This window comes from Bufo bufo, chromosome 2, assembly GCF_905171765.1.
Source record: "Bufo bufo chromosome 2, aBufBuf1.1, whole genome shotgun sequence".
NCBI lineage: Eukaryota > Metazoa > Chordata > Amphibia > Anura > Bufonidae > Bufo > Bufo bufo.
Window position 1 is genome coordinate 232,637,604 of NC_053390.1, and position 18,356 is coordinate 232,655,959.

Here is an 18,356-nt window from a genome sequence, read left to right on the forward strand (position 1 = left end):
ATCTATTGATCTATTGATTAAATCTACCTAATTAAATATGTCCCTGTACTGTTCCTGTGCTCTCCCAACCACAGTTAGATGTACTTATTTGCAATGTAATAGCTTTTTGGCCAACGCAGACAAAACACATGCTCTCAGATCGCAAGCTGCACTCATAATATCATATCTCCAGCCCAGAGGCTGAAGGACCTTCCAAAATCCTGCCCCTTATTGGCTCATAGGCTATCATTAGGGTTGAGCGGACCCATGGATGTTCAGGTTTGTCGGGTTCGGCCGAACTTTGGGCGTAAATTGCCCTATTGATCCAGATCGGGAGAAAGAGGCAGAGACCGCAACAGAAGAGGGAGCAGGAGGAGCCTCAGATCTTTTGTGCTTTTTCAGGTCACTACTCCACTGCAGCTTGTGCTTTGCAGTTAAATGCCTGGTGATGCAAATGGTGCTCAGGTTTAGAACATTTATTCTTCACTTCAGGGTCTGACTGCACAGTTTGCAAACGACCCGTGTCTTGTCGTCAGCACATTGCCTGAAGATCTGCCATGCCAGGGAACTCCTTGAGGCTGGCTTTGGTGTGCTCGGTGCCTCTGCACATTGGACAGTAGCAGGCATACTGTCTAGGGGCCGGCCGCTCTGCTTCTGCACCCTGCTCCCTCTTTTGCTGTGCGGCTGACGCTGCGTGACCCCCACCTCTTCCTCCAAACTGCACACATCACTCGGATGACCAGGATGCCATGCAAGATCTAGGATCACTTCATCCTCCACATTATTTCCACCCAATCCTCACCCCTGCCCTCCTGGCCAGTCTGCACAGTGCAGAAAGCTGCAGCAGTTGACACCTGTGTTTCGTCATCATCATAAGAGACTTGCTGTGGCGGTCCTCCCACATCCTCATTCTCAAATATAAGTGGTTGGGCATCAGTGCAGTCAATCTCTTCCACTTCTGGGGTGGGGCAAGGTGCCCCAGAAAAAAAAGCATAAGTGACTGCTGCATGACTTGGGGCTCAGACTGCTTGGCTGATGTGCAAGGGGTTGAGGTGAAAGACAGATGCCTGTGGGTCGCCGGTGCAAACTCTGTGCTTTCAACGGGTAATCGGGTGGGAGAGAATGTGAAGGAACTTTAGGCACTGTCAGTCATCCAATCTACTACCACCTCTACTTGTTCTTGCCTCACCATTCTTAGAGCGGTATTAGGGCCTACAAAATGACGCAGAACATACTGTTGCCTGCGTGCACCAGAGGAAGGTGTTTCATTTGGGCGCGTAGCTGGCACCACCAACACCAGCAGCATCATGATCACGGCCACATCCCCTATTTGATGCTATCGTCATTTTTTTATGGTCACCTACTAAATTGCATTTCTGTGTCACGGTGCAAATGAAGCGTTTTGCACCCAAAAAAAATGTCTATTGGTCACTTACAGAATAAACAGAATGATTAACTATTGTATTTCCATGTCACAGATGCAAATTAGATGTATTTCCCCCCGAAAAAAGGCTTTACATCACTGACACAATTACACAATCAACAGTCAGTTGATTGTGTAATTGTGTCAGTGATGTAAAGCCTTTTTTCGGGGGGAAATACATCTAATTTGCATCTGTGACATGGAAATATGGCTTATAATCAATGGCTTATAATCACCCACAGACTTAACAGGCCAATTAAGTATTGTATTGCTGTGTCACTGGTGCAAAGGAGTTCTATTGAGCCAATCAAAAATGCCCCACAATCACCCACAGATTGAATAGCCTGATTAAGTATTGTATTTCTGTGTCACTGGTATTTTATTGCACCCATAAAAATGTCCATAGTTCACCCACAGAGTTATCTAAAACAATAAAACCATAGCACTGTCCCTCAGTGAAGCAGCGTCCTGTCCGTACACTAGTCAGAGCAGAATGGCGGTGCAACACGTGCAGGGTCATGCAGGGTCACATGCTGTGCCGGCCATCACAGCTATGCCAATACTAGGCATGATTGTGATGGCTTCTAAGTGCCCACAGCTTAAACGCTTGTTGATTGGCCACACTGCAGCCTTTCAACAAGCTTTATTTAAAATCCGAACAATGAACGCGAACACAGACTTTGGCGCCAATGTCCATTTTCGGCATGAACCCGAATAGTGCGGTCGGGGTTTGCTCATCCCTAATATAACCCTTGGAGCCAATCAGGTCAAGCCCCATCCCATGGTCATGTGATCCTCCATGTTCATCCTCCCTGTTATCTTCCCTGCCAATTTTCACCAAATGGGCACCATTTTGTTTGATTAATCTGAATCCAAAACTTCAAATTTGTTTGGCAGCAGAAGTTTTGTGAAAATTGCAAACAATGCCGATTCATTTAGAATCAATTTGCACTTCTCTGAATCTAACCCGCCTAAAATGGTTAAATATCATACAGGATCTTGTGAAATAATAGGCCTCTGAATCAAAACAAAATTATCACCTATAATAGATGGTCAGTGGTGGTGTAGATGCTTAGTTACCATAGTCCTTTATTTTTCTTCCATCTGTAATTTTATAAAATAAGCACATGTTTGCCACAGACTAATCTGTCTTCTTATGATATCCTTCATACTTCAAAGCTGGATGTACAAAGACGCTGTTTGAGGGCCTCAGAGACATTTAGAAAGTGACTTTACTGTCACTAGCTAATTATCTTCTTTTACATCTTACACAATGTGTTCGTAGATGAAATATGTACATGATTTATCAAGTGTACAGTCAGCTGAGTATAGGTATTTGCTTTCACCAAAAAGAAAGATGGGCTACCTGATTCATTACTGCAGTCTTAATTAAGTTGTTGGAATTGCTTCAGTTTATTTCTCTTCTCTTGGATGTGTATATTTTGTTCGGCACATGTGAGAATTTCAGCAAAGGACCTTAAGGGAAAATATAACAACAGCCAGGTGTTCTTACTAAACAATACAAATGCACTATGTAATTAAGGATGGCATTTCCAGTTCTTATTACCGGGTAATTTTCTGCTGACAGTTGTATGTTAATCAGATTTTCTGGTAAACTTCAATCACTTCACATTTTCTTTCATCTTGCAATTTTATCTGCTTTAAAGGTTGAGTTTAGAGATGAGTAAAGTTTTGAAAGACTTCATTCGGCAAGTTAGCCTTGCACGGCATCGGGACCTGCCTTCTATGGGAGCCGAGGAGATCCAGCCCCAGGCTGGGTCTCATAGGCAACCTGTTAGTGTATTACTCTGTGTAATACACTAACAAGCAATGCATTACAATACAGATTTTGAAGTCCCAGAGTGGGACAGAAATAAAGTTTAAAAAAAAAGTGTTTTTAATAAAAAAGTTTCAAGTAAAAAAGAAAAAAAGGCCCCTATCCCCTGATTTTATAATAAAAAATAGAAAAAAACACACATATTAAATATCACCACGTCCGTAACGACCAGCTCTATAAATATATCACATGATCCACCCCGTCCAATAAACACCATAAAAAAGAAATAAAAACTGTGTCCAAAAAAGCTATTTTTGTCACCTTACATCACAAAAAGTGCAACACCAAGCGATAAAAAGGGTGTATGTCCCAGAAAATGGTACCAATAAAACCGTCACCTCATCCCACAAAAAATGAGCCCCTACATAAGAAAATCGCTTAAAAAATAAAAAAATATATAGTACTCAGAACATGGAGACACTAAAACATCATTTTTTTGTCGCAAATATGCTATTATTGTGTTAAAGTGAAAAGGTATGTCCGCATCCATAACAACCGGCTCTATAAAAATATCACATGACCAAATCCCTCAGCTTCACATGACCGTAAAAAATAAATAAAAAAAAACATTACATCACAAAAATTGCGACACCAAGCGATCAAAAAGGCATATGCCCCCCCAAAATAGTACCGATCAAACCATCAAAAAATGAGACCCTACCTAAGACCATCGGTCAAAAAATAAAAAAGCTATGGCTCTCAGACTATGGAGACACTAAAACATAATTTTTTTGGTTTAAAAAATGCTATTATTGTGTAAAACTTAAACAAATAAGAAAAAGTATGCATATTAGGTATTGCCACGTCTGTAACGATCTGCTCTATAAATATGTAACATAAACTAACCCCTCAGGTGAACGCTGTAAAAATAAATAAATAAAAACTGGGCCAAAAGAACCAATTTTTTTCTGACTGAACGGGCCTTGGCACACCAACAAGCACTGCATCCCCCTTATTTTTTATCAGGCACAATAACATACATTTTGTAGTTACTCTGCCTTGTGCTGTAGCCCTCTACAATAATACCAACACAGAAATGAGCTGCAATATAAAGAATTGCTGCTACCGAATAGAAAGTGCTGTTTCAGGTAAGCAATAAAGGGGATACAGTACCCATCAGAACTGAACCCCAAATGATTTGATATTGATGGCTACTAGTGTTGATCAAGCATGCTCGGCCGAACACCAGTTCGGCTCGAGCAACTCAATGCTCGGCACATGGCGGTATTTGGACGAATACCGCATGTGCTCAAGCGCAATGCTCGAGTCTCCGCACAGACAGCAGAGGGCCCCTGTGCAAAGAATGTGCCTGGCAAAACCCTCCCCCCAAGCCAAATTCTCAACCTAACCTATTCCGTCCTAACATTACTTAGAGCAATACAAAACATACAGGGTAAGGCTACTTTCACACCTGCGACACTACGCTCCGGCCACCTGATCCGGCTGAAAATGCAAGGAATCGGCCGGACATGCATGCGGTCCCGCTGATTCTCTGCATTTTTGCCAGATTATGGCCGGATCTCTGCCGTACCCCATTATAGTCAATGGGGCCGGCGGGCATTCTGTCTGCATCCAGCAGTACCGGATCCAGTGAATTCCAGCAGGCTGTTCTCTGCTGGAACAGACTGCCAGAATCACTAACGCAGATGTGAAAGTAGCCTAATACAGGTCCACATACCTCGTACATCCAGTGACGTCTCCTTTGATGTAGATGTTCTCTGTCCTCATCTTCTCGTTTCAGACCAGACCGCCATGATGATTTTTCAGCCATCTATTCTCTCTGTAGAGTTTAAAAGACAGACATTTTAGTTTCCTATTTTTCCATCATCCTCCCACCTTCTGAACACCCCATCCTGCCACCCCCAATACTGTGCCTGCTGTGCTCCCTATACAGGTTACACACAGATAGTTCCCCTTCAATAATTATTGGCACACAGTGTCCTAAAAAAAAACTGTGCCCAGGAAACTGTGTCCCTGACACTAATAGTGTAAACATAATGTTCCCCAAAAATAATTGTGCTAAGCTGATACCGTGCCAGGAGGCCCCCACAGTAATACTGATCCCCAAAGTCCCACCAATAGAAATAATTATCTACCAGACAGCACATAGTAATAATAGTGCCCCTACAGTAATAATTTCCCCACTGTGTCCCAGAAGTAATAATACTCCCATAGTGCTCATACTAGTATTCAAGTTCCTCATAGTCCCTCAACTCTAATAAAGCCCACCATAATGCCCCCGGTAGTAATAATTCTCTTTATAATGTGTTACAGTAAAAATAAAAGTGCCCTGTTGTGTGGCAGTATAAAAAATACCTCCTCTTAGTGCCCCCTGTAGAGCCAATGTCCCCATAGTACCTTCACAATGTGTGCCAATGCCACTTACTGTGTGCTCAAAAAAACTTTTAGTGCCCTATAATTTGCTCCAGTATAAAATACTCCTATATCGTGCGCCTCCCCTTATCCCCATGGTGCCTGATAATGTGCCAGAATAAAATGCGTAATAATGTGTGCCAGTATAATTTCCCTATATAATGACCCCAATAGTGCTCCTCTCCTCCCTTCTCCATAGTGCCCCCCATGTGTGCCAGTATATAAGATAGGGTCCCCAGTAGATGCCCCCATAGTGCTCCCCCTTCTCCATAGTGCCCCCCATGTGTGCTAGTATATAAGATAGGGCCCCCAAAGTGCTCCTCCCCTCCATTGTGCCCCCCATGTCTGCCAATATATAAGATAGAGCCCCAGAAGATGGCCCCATAGTGCTCCTTTCCCCCCTTCTCTATAGTGCCCCCCATGTGTGCCAGTATACAAGATAGGGCCCCCCATAGTGCTCCTCCCCCTCCATAGTGCCCCCTATGTCTGCCAGTATATAAAACAGTTATTTTGCATATTACAGTATATAAAATAGGCAGCCCCCCCCATATGTCACTTTCTCAGATAGGCCCCCATATCTGTTGCTCAGGACCCCCCCTATCAGATGCCCATTCACGCCCCCATATCAGTTGCTCAGACCCCCCCCCTATATGCCAGTTGCCCAGGACCCCCCATATCAGTTACTCAGGAGGAACCCCCCAATATCAGTTGTTTATTTATTCAGCCCCCCATATGTTGGTTGCCCAGGACACCCCCCATATCAGTTACTCAGGAGGACCCCCCCAATATCAGTTGTTTATTTATTCAGCCCCCCCATATGTCAGTTGCTCAGCCCCCCCAATATCAGTTATTTATTTATTCAGCCCCTCCCCATATGTCAGTTGCTCAGCGCCCCCCCAATATCAGTTATTTATTTATTCAGCCCCCCCAAATGTCAGTTGCTCAGCCCCCCCAATATCAGTTATTTATTTATTCAGCCCCCCATATGTCAGTTGCTCAGCCCCCCATATGTCAGTTGCTCAGCCCCCCCCATATGTCAGTTGCTCAGCCCCCCCCATATGTCAGTTGCTCAGCCCCCCCCCCCCATTATGCTCAGTCAGGAGTCGTACCCCCAGAGTCAGGCACCCCCATATGCTTATTTCAGGCCCCCCATGATGTGACAGACCCCAGGGCCCCATTATACTGTATCAGACCTCAGATCAGACTAAAATAAATAATTAAAACTTACCTCTCCTGCTCTCCCTGTCCTGTCTCCAACAGCCCGTGCCCTGCGTACAGTGTCAGGTCATAGTGCGTGCTGTACGCAGTCAGGCTGGAGGAGACCAGCGCCGCAGGGGTAAGTAAGCAAGTGCCGATCTCTTGCATACTAGTGAGCGCTTCTGGATGCGCTTACTAGTATGAATGGGCCCTTCCTCAGCACAGCTCTCCCTGACTAAGACTGAGCTGAACACGAGTCATCAGGTGCTATATAGCACCCGATGACGCGTTCTGGCCAGCCAATCACTGTAATGTCAGTGACCAGGGGCGGACATATCGCCGGTGCAGCCGGTTCAGCTGTACAGGGGCCCGGCATGTGATGGGGCCCATTCATACTAGTGAGCGCTTTTGGAAGCGCTCACTAGTATGAATGGGCCCCCTCACATGCCGGGCCCCTGTGCAGCTGAACCGGCTGCATCGGCGATATGTCCACCCCTGGTTACTGACATTACAGTGATTGGCTGGCCGGAACGTGTCATCGGGTGCTATATAGCACCCGATGACTCGTGTTGAGCTCAGTCTTAGTCAGGGAGAGCTGTGCTGAGGAAGGGACAGACAGTGTAGGGAGTTTATAGGAATATTTTTATTACAAAATCTTTTCAGAGACCCAAAAGTCCTTTTAAGGACTATTGTGTGCGGCAGCAGCAATATATATTTTTAGCGCAGCCTGCGCTAAATTGCTAAAACTTTATAAACCCAAAAGTCCTTTTAAGGACTAATGTGTGTGGCAGCAATATCTAATTTTGGTGCAAACTGCACTAAATAACTAAAACTTTACAGACCCAAAAGTCCTTTTAAGGACTATTGTGTGTGGCATCAATATCTATTTTTAGCGCATTCTGCACTAAATAGCGTGCAATAGTTAGGCCGCTGCAGACAGAGACATTAGCTGCGTCACATCTACTGTGTAAAGTGTGCGCATCCAAATATCTGTGACATCCAGTGTACTTTTTCTGTAGACAGTGTCCACTGCGGACAGTGACATTAGATGCGCCACATCTCCAGTGTAAAGTGTGCGCATCCCAAAAATATCTGTGACATCCAGTGTACTTTTTCCATAGACGGTGTCCACTGCGGACAGTGACATTAGCTGTGCCACATCTCCTGTGTAGTGTGCGCATCCCAAAAATATCTGTGGCATCCAGTGTACTTTTTCCGTAGACGGTGTCTGCTGCAGAAAGTGACATTACCAGCGCCACATCTGCAGTGTAACGTGTGCGCTGAAAAAATTTATCTGTGACATACAGTACAGTGTACTTTTTCAATACACGGTGTCCGCTTCTGACAGTGACATTACCAGTGCCATATCTGCAGTGTACCGTGTGCTTAAAAAATTGATCTGTGACATACAGTGTACTTTTTAGATAGACGCTGCGGACAGTGACATTACCGGTGGTACCTCTCCTGTATAACGTTTCCTTATCCCAAATACCTGTGACATTCCCTGTAATTTTTTATTAGCCGCTGGTGACAGCATTGACATTATCTGCGGGATATCTCCTGTGTGATGTTTCCACATACCAAATACCTTTTTTAATTTGTTTGCGCATACACTTCCAAATCCTACGCTACTGTATATGTGACATACTTTCGAGCATATATAACATTTAATATGAAGAAGGGAAGCAGTAAGGGACGGGGAAGTGGCCGTGATGCTGATTGTGCACGCAGAGGCCATGGCCCTGGACGCGTTGAAACTGTGCCTGCTTTCAGAGCACAAGAAAAACAATGATCCACGATACCTAGCTTCATGTCCCAGTTTTCAGGGCAGCGCAGGACATCACTCTTGAAGTCAGACCAGTGCAACCAGGTGGTTGGTTGGATTGCAGCATATAATGCTTCCAGTCAGTTAAGCACCACCCTGTCTTCCACCAAGTCCAGTCTCAGTAGCCAAGAGTCTGCTCAACACAATCCTCACCCTGATCCTTCTTTCTACCACCATGGAGAGTCTGGGCAAACAAGTGATCCCACACTCGGATATTCCGAGGAACTCTTTTCATCGCCATTGCTTGATTTGGCCCTCTCGCCAATCACACTTGAAGAGGGACAGATCTTGTGCACTGATTCCCAAACTCTTGAGCATCCACAGTCACAAGAAGATGATGGTGGGGAACGGCAATTACTCTTTAATGAGGTGGATTATGATGAGACACAGTTGCCAATAAGTCAATGGCAATTGCTGTCTCAAGAGGTTTATGAAGAGGATGAGACACAGTTACACAGTTGTCAATCACTGAGGTTGTGGTTAGGTCAAAAAGTCAGGAGGATGAGCAGAGTAAGGAAGTCGAAGAGGATGTGGTGGACAATTAAGTCACTGACCCAACCTGGAAAAGTGGAAAGCCGAGCGATGACAGCAGTACAGAGGGGGGAGGGGGGGATCTGCAGCTCCACAACAGGCTGGAAGAGGCAGTGGGGTGGGAAAAGGGAGAAGGCAGGCCATACCAAACAGGCCTGCAACTGTTCCACGGAGCACCCCCTTGCGAGTTTTACCCTGGGATGGCACAGGTGCTCCCGACGCCAAGGATTGCGGGCCCTACGTCAATCAGGGTTTCTGCCAGCACCTACGTAAGTGGCTCCAACCCCCACTTCTCCTCCTCCGCCTCCTCCTCCACTTCCACCTCAGAATTTCCGCTTGCAGCACCATTCAGCCATCAGTTGGTAGCTGGAAGCAGCTGCCATATGCGGGAAGCCAAGGAGTGACATCCGCACCTCTCTGTGACCAGTCGTTTCATCAAGACTGCACAGCTAAGTATTCAGCTGACTCTGTGCCTGTATATCATCATTGCCTAGCGCTTTTTCTGCACACAGTATTGAACGGCTGTGAACTTAAGTTGGTGGGTCATATTACACCAAGAAAGCCGATTCAACACTGGAGAGCCAGCTTTTTCTTTGATTCGAGTGCAATTCAATCCAGGCTATCTATGTTGTCTTTAACCTGGACTTTGATTATACCGGTGATCCATCTAGTACACCGTATCTAAAAAGTGACCCTGAATGAGGTGTTCACTGGAGATTTAGAGCCACTTGGACTGGAGTGGCTCCAGATCAGTTTGATTGATTGATGACCAATGTAACTGGTGACCCTGAAATAAGTGGTCACTGTTGATCCTGAGCCACTTGGACTAGAGTGACTTAGAATCTATCGATTTCTGTACACCATGAGATTGGCCGTTGGTCGGCTATCTTAGGGCTATACTTACAGAGCCTGAGATATTTGACTGAATTTGTGATGAATTATATCTGTTTGCAATCCAGTTGAAATAGTGACCTATATACTTTAAGGTTATAGTCCCCTGAAGAATTGTCAACCTTCAAGGAAACGCGTCGGGACATCTGTTTTTGTTCACCATTGGGATTTATCATGACCCCAGAGGACTATGTATGTACATTTCACCATACTGATACATAACTTAGTTTACCTCACACCTGTTTTTTCGTCAGTCCATATCTTCCGCCCTCCTTTTTCTGATAGATATTTGCCCTTTTTAGATCTCTGGGACCACACTCTATCTTTCGGACAAAGCTGGGCAGTCCACGTTTAGGCAGGGGAACATAGGGCTAGTGGAGAGTTATAGATTGGTTAGGAGTTAGCACTAGGGACTCCTAGGGCCTTTGTCCCAGCAGTGTGTCCCTCTCACTGTGCATTCCTTTCCCTCTATCTATCCTTTACTCTATCCCTCATTTTTTGGTCCCCCCCCCTTTTTTCATTCTTATATGGGCACACGCCAATAGGATATATATAGGCAGCATTTTGATTGCATATATTAAAGATTTTTTATCTATACCCAAGGGCCTATTATTTTAATTATTGATACTATTAAATGTTAAGTATTATCTAGCTACCCATATTGTTAAATTTCATTGGATTAAAGGGTTTAGCCCAATATACTAGCACCAGTCTGACCAGACTTTCATTTTGGTTGTGTTTATTAGCTGGAAGCAGCGTAGCACTGGAGTGGAGAAGGGGCAACAGGCCGTGCTGAAGCTGATATGCATAGGGGACAAACAGTACACCACCGCAGAGCTGTGGCAGGGGATAAGAGACCAGACTGAGCTGTGGCTCTCGCCACTTAACCTAGAACCAGACATGGTTGTGTCTGATAATGGCCGTAACTTGATGGCGGCTTTGGAGCTCAGCAAGCTCACACACATCCCATGCCTAGCCTACATCTTTAACTTACTGGTTCAGCGGTTTCTCAAAACCTACCCTAATTTGCCTGAGCTACTGGTGAAGGTGCGCCGCGTGTGTGCACATTTCCCCAAGTCATCGACAGCTTCAACCGGTCTGTCAATGCTGCAGCAGCGCTGGAAATTGCCAGCTCACCGGCTGTTGTACGATGTGAGCACGTGCTGGAACTCAATGTTCCACATGTTGGCCAGGCTTTGTGAGCAGCAGACGGTAGTAGTGGAATACCAGCTGCAACATGGTTGTCGCCTTTCCAGTCAGCTTCCGCTATTCAGAAGCAAGGAGTGGGCATTGATATCTGACTTCTGTGAGGTTTTAAGAAACTTTGAATCAACACAGATGGTGAGCAACGATAATGCTATTATCAGCGTCACCATCCCACTTCTGTGTCTACTCAAACGCTTGCTGCTCACAATTAAGGAAGACGCTTTGCATGTAGAAGAGGTGGAAATGAAGGAAGACATTACACAGGTTGATAGCCAGACCACCCTCGGTTTACCTTCTCAGCGCAAATTGGACGATGAAGAGAAGGTAGAGGAGGAGGAGGTGGAGGAGGAAGAGCTGGAGGCGGTTGCCTCCGCAACAGAGGGTAGTACCCATGGAAGTTTAATTCCATCTGTTTTGCGTGGGTGTGCAGAAGAGGAGGAAGAGGATGAGGAGATTGAGAGTCATCCTCCTACTGACGACAATGAAGTCTTGCCTGTTGGTACTCTGGCACACATGGATGACTTCATGTTAGGCTGCCTTTCCTGTGACCCACGCGTTATACGCATTTAAGACAACATGGATTACTGGTTGTTCACCCTTCTCTACCCCGCTACACTTCTCATCTTTCATTCCTCTGATGGAGAGGACGAGCAAAACGGTGCAATACCAGAAGGTCCTTGTTGAAAAATTGCCCCAAAAATGTCCTTATGACAACGCTGGCGACAGAGTCCATAGTTCCTTGGGCAACCAAAGAGGGGAGACAAGGAGAACACACAGCAGTTCCAACAGAGGCAGGGCAACACTCTCCAAAGTCTGGGACAGTTTCATGACAGCCCGCCAGCACCCTCATCCTGATGCGCGGCCTAGTGTCACAAGGAGGGAAACATTTTGAAAGATGGTGAAGGAGTACATAGCAGACCGTGTCAGCGTCCTCAATGATCCCTCAGTGCCATACAACTACTGGGTGTCCGAGCTGGACACGTGACACGAACTGGCGTTCTACACCTTGGAGGTGCTGGCCTGCCCTGCTGCCAGCGTTTTGTCTAAGCGGGTATTTAGGGCTGCTGGTGGCATTAAAACAGATAAGCGTATCCGCCTGTCAACGGAAAATGTTGATAGGTTGACTCTTATACAAATGAACAAAGCCTAGATTGACCTTGCCTTCTCGACTCCACCATAGGAAAGTTGATGAACATAAAGGCACTTTAAATGTGTTTTTTATAATGTACTGAATACACTGTATTACCATGCACCGCTTCCACCACAAAAAAGGGTATATGGTTGAATCTTCCTTTTCTCCTTCTCCTCCTCCTCCTCTTCCATGATATCAACATGCTTCCCTCCCAGAATTCCAGAGGAGCACGTATGGCCTATAAGTCTCCTCACACTGATTAAGGTGCTCTCTCCCTAAGGATAGTTAGTTCCCCCCTTGCTCGGACACAGGCCTCTCACCCAGTTAAGCTAGTACTCTCTGCTCTGCACTGATGAGGGGCAATCACACTGAAACATATGTTTGCAGATGACATGCTGGCTTATTTAATATCTAAGTCATGTCTCAAGGCTTATTTTAATAGCTGAACATTGACTTATAGGATAACTGCCTTACATCTGGTGGCATTAGAGGCAGAGCTTGTTAAGAGCTCATTTGCATCCCTTCCCTCCCAGAATTCTAGAGGAGCATGTATGGCCTATAAGTCTTCTCATACTGATTAAGGTGCTCTCTCCCTAAGGAGAGTTAGTTCCCCCCTTAAACATGCTTATTCGTCGCATATAAAGTTTTACAGGGTCAGTTCACCTGCAGGCCGTCACCTACAATCTTTTACAGGGTGAGCTCACCTGCAGGCCCTCGCATATAATGTTTTACAGGGTCAGCTCAACTGCGGAAACTCACTCACTTACAATCTTTTACAGGGACAGCTCACCTGCAGGCCCTCGCATATAAGGTTTTACAGGGTCAGCTGACCTGCAGGCCCTCACCTACAACCTTTTATAGGGTCAGCTCACCAGCAGGCCCTCGCATATAATATTTTACAGGGTCAGCTCACCTGTAGGCCCTCACCTACAATCTTTTACAGGGTCAGCTCACCTGCATGCCCTCGCATATAAGGTTTTACAGGGTCATCTCACCTGCAGGCCCTCACCTGCAATGTTTTAGAGGGTCAGCTCACCAGCAGTCTCTCACCTACAATCTTTTACAGGGTCAGCTCCCAACAGGCCCTCACCTACAAGTCCAGTCTCAGTAGCCAAGAGTCTGGTAAACACAATCTTCACCCTGAAGGATGTGTATTATGCCCTCCTTTATATGTAACAAAGGGTGTATTGGAGTGTTGGTTCCTTGTAATTTTCGGCAGCCCTTTCAATTAGTGCATAGTTTTTATGAGTGTAGGAGTCCCACTACCTGAACAATTTTATCACAATGTAAATGAGGCCCTCCTTTATGTGATATACAGGTTGTATCGGAGTGCCTAAAGTTTGGCAGCACTTGCACTTTATATATAAGTAAATATACAGGAAATAATGTTTCCTAACAATTTCTTTGCTAAAATCAATTTTATCTTTGGTTTTGGGCACATTATTGTCAGTCTGTAAAATTGGCATACTACTCAGACAACATCGCTCCCAGCAGCGACCTGGGAGTCCAAGATGCATCCAGACATCCTCCCCATGCTGTTCCCCTAACCATTTTGGTGGTGTTTCCATCAATTTCTGACCTTTTCCTATGAACCAGGCACCCTCCCCTCTTCAGAGCAGGGGGTGCCTGGTTTAATGCTCGGGTTCTCCCATTTACTTCCATTGTGCTTGGGTGCTCGGTAGAGCATCCAAACATCCCCAGGTGTTTGACCCGAGCACCCGAGCACTTTGGTGCTCGATCAACACTAATGGATACCCATTGTATTTATATTTCTCTTTTACATAGCACTTATATACTGCAGATGTGGGGGCTCACAGTCCAAATTACAAATAAACCTTCTTTATCTGTATGTTAATAGGATTGTCTGAGAAAACCAGAACACCCAGAGAAAACCCATACAAACACAGGGAGAAGATACATCTGTACCACTGTTGGTAAATATATTATAAAATAATATTTTTATATAATATTGATAAATTTATATATACACATCAATACCAATAATATATAAATACTATGGGAGTCATTTCCTATCAGATATATGCTAGTTTCTGTTATTTCGCCGCAATCTGCGACTTTTCCCTGCTCATGCCATGGGGTGTGGATGGGTCGGCAGGCCTGTCTTATTTATCATTTTCTACGCCTTTTTTAGGCATAGAAAAAGGTCTAAATTTAAGCCAGCAAGGAAGCAGGCTTATATTTAGACCGGCAGTGGATGCGCCGAATTTATGTAGAGGCCGGCACCTGTACATAACTTTGGTGGATTTACCGCCAGCGCAAGGGGTCTAAAACGCCGGTCTTAATAAATGACCCTGTATGTATAATGTTTTTTTTTTAAATCAATGCCACAATAAATAGTGAGATCCCCTGGGTTTACACTGCATGCTGCCGAGGTTACTGAGAAAGCGTGCTGGGCATGATGGGAGCTACTCCACGTGAAGTTTGATTATTTTCATAATGTGTACCAGATAAAGCTTTTAAAATTCTTTTAATTTGTTATTTAAAGATAATTTTTTATTTGGTGGAAAGGTAACAATTTTTCAGCTAGAACACAATATTAATATCCGGGTGATAGGTCCTCTTTAAAATTCAGCTTGATCGGAAAACTTTACAGAAAGATCTTGATAAATTGGCAGCTTAATAATGTGGCCATATTAATCACATTACTTGGTATATGTTAAAAAGGCACAGTAGTTTCATCACGCCTTACATAAATCAAACTCTGCCTTTGTACTTGTCATTCATCCTCAATTTACATCTAAAATCGATCTAGGGAGACAAGAGGAATTATCAGCTCACTGTGAGATTACAATATCTTCTGCCTATAGAAGTTTATGGAAAGGGGAAATAGAAAAAGGAGGAGTGAGCTGCTGGAGGAATATGAAGTTACAGACACACACAAAGACACTGATGCTGGCTCTAGCAAGTTTTTTATTTTTGTTTTAATCTCACCCCACTGATTCACAACAACACTCTTCAGTACTGTTGTATAATGCCTGCCTTGCTGCTGCTGTTTCTGAGTGTGCGCTGCAGAGAGATAGAGCAGCAAGATCTTTTTTTTTCTCTATGTGCGTGCAGTGTATGGGAAATATCATGTCAATGAGATCATCCACTTGATCTTAAAACTATTAGGCCCCTTTCACACGGGCGAATTTTCTGCGCAGGTGCAATGCATGAGGTGAACGTATTGCACCCGCACTGAATCCGGACCCATTCATTTCTATGGGACAGTGCACATGAGCGGTGATTTTCACGCATCACTTGTGCGTTGCATGAAAATCGCAGCATGCTCTATATTCTGCGTTTTTCACACAACGCAGGCCCCATAGAAGTGAATAGGGCTGCCTGAAAATCGCAAGCATCCGCAAGCAAGTGTGCATGCGGTGCAATTCTTCACGCTTACGGTTGCTAGGAAATGATCGGGATGGGGACCCGATCATTATTATTTTCTCTTATAACATGGTTATAAGGGAAAATAATAGCATTCTTAATACAAAATGCTTAGTAAAATGGGGATGGAGGGGTTAAAAAAAAAGAAATAAAATTTTACTCACCTCATCCACTTGTTCGCGCAGCTCGGCATCTCTTCTGTCTTCTTCTTTGATGACCAGGAGGAAAAGGACGTGTGGTGACGTCACTGCGCTCATCACATGGTCCGGGTTTGGGTACCAAAAAAGGGGAAACGGGCTGTGCTTTTGCCTCCCATGCTTCCCTGGGAGACAGAAGGCTGGGCACAGGACTCTTAGGAGTTAAAATTACGGTACATTTATATTCCCCCTTTCTATGCAATCTAATGTTCCATTACATTCACTGACCTGCGATCCCTGTGATAATAATTCATAAATCAGCCGCCGGAAGTAGAAGCACTGTGCGCAGTGAGACGGCTGCTGCTTCATGAATTATTATCACAGGGATCGCAGGTCAGTGAATTATAACAGAGCATTAGATTGCATAGAAAGGGGGAATATAAATATAATTTTAACTCCTAAGACTCCTGTGCCCAGCCTTCTGTCTCCCAGGGAAGCACGGGAGGCTGAAGCAAAGCGTCTGCACAGCCCGTCTCCCCTTTGCTAATTGGAGATGGATGGCCCTTAGTAACGCTCTTTTGAAGAGTGCTGCTAAGGACCATTTCAGCCCCAGTTTTCGACCAAAAATAAACGTTTTGGCTAAATAAAGTCTATTGCAAAATTGTTACCTATCACTTGCCCTACACTAAAAATAAAAAATATGACAGTTATCCTTTAAAGAGCTCAGTTCAGTCATTGCTGTGCCCCTGTTTATAATAAAGATTCTCTAGGTACTGGTACAGTGCCAAGTGATTGGGGCAAGGCAAATGTGGTGCCCATATTCAAAAAAGGATCTAGGTCCTTCACAGGTAATTATAGACCTATAAGCTTGGAAAATAGGGAGTTGTGGTCAATGATTCCTATTCAGAATGGTCCCGGGTTATAAGTGGTGTACCCCAAGGGTCAGTGCTGGGCCCTTTATTATTTAATTAATTTATTAATCTTATCGATGATGAGATTAATAGCACAATTTCTCTTTTTGCAGATGACACTAAGCTGTGTAGAACTGTACAGTCTATGGAAGATGTCCATATACTACAAGCTGACTTGAACACTCTGAGTGATTAGGCATAAACTTGGCAAATGAGGTTCAATGTGGACAAATGTAAAGCCCCGAACATTCAACGTGAGTATTCTTGTTGTCATTACTTATTCTTAAAATATCCAATTAATAAATTCCCCGATCTTCACTTCGCTCCCCACCTCAAGTATAGACACATCATAGCCCAACCTCCCCTCTGACCCCTCCCCTTCCCCCTACCCCCAAACCCCGTGTCCCCCTTGCTCCATCACTAAAAGTGACAGACCTCTTAACTAGGACCATCCCTCCCCCACTCCCTCAGCCGAACCTCCAAAAAACTGAAGTAAAAAATACAGATTTTAAACATTGTTCCGATCTAACCAATCAGTGGCCGCATCTGGAGTATCGAAAAAGAGCACAGTATCGTTGAACACAATCCTTAACTTAGCTGGATATAGAAAGGAGTACTTAATATCCTTGATCTGAAGGCGTTTTTTAACATCCAGTGCGCCTCTTATCTTGAACTTCTTTTGAGAAATCAGGAAAAAAAGAAAGTTTACATCCATTATACAAAATTGAAGGGGAATCTCGTGCTCGCCTCAGAATCATATCTCTATCAGAAGCGGCTAGCATCTTGATTGTTACCGTCCTTGGCAGCCGCCCCGGAAGATGTTTACCCCCAGGAATTTGATGGGCCCTTTCAATAAGAAATAAGGATGAAAAATGTTTCTTCCCAAAATTATCAAAAATAATAGATAGTATTGTTCCTGCTAGATTTTTATAATCAGCGTCTTCTGTTAGACCAATAATTCGTATATTACATCTTCTTGACCGATCTTCAACAGTTTTTTTTTCCAAATAATTATAATCTATTTTTACTGTAGTGTTCTCCGCTTTTAATGCTTTCACTTCTTGTTCCAAGTTGGTCACTGTATTTTCTAATTGTTTAATTCTATCACGGATCTTTATCAAATCATATTTTATAATAAGGACATCTGTCTGTATTGACCCTAATTGAACAGCCATATTTTGTATCGCTTTTCCATTGTTTTTAACAATAGATAGAATTTCCTCTAATGGAGAGGAGTTCTCCATGGGCATCTCCCCCTCAAGTGCCTCCTCCGGTCTATGTTCAGAAGTGTTTTTTTTCATATTAGTATCCAGCTTCACTTTTAGTCCCGACCTGGTACTTAAGTTTAGACATCTCAAAAACTGATCAATTCTAGAGGACTCTATTTGTTTCTGTGATACCTTAGCCACAGTCAAGTCTGTTGAGGGGCCATTTTTTTTTTCTCTTTCTCGTGCCCCTTTTATATATTGTTTTTTTTTTTTTTTCTACCGCCTTTTCTTCTTCCTTTATTTCCTTTTCTTCTTC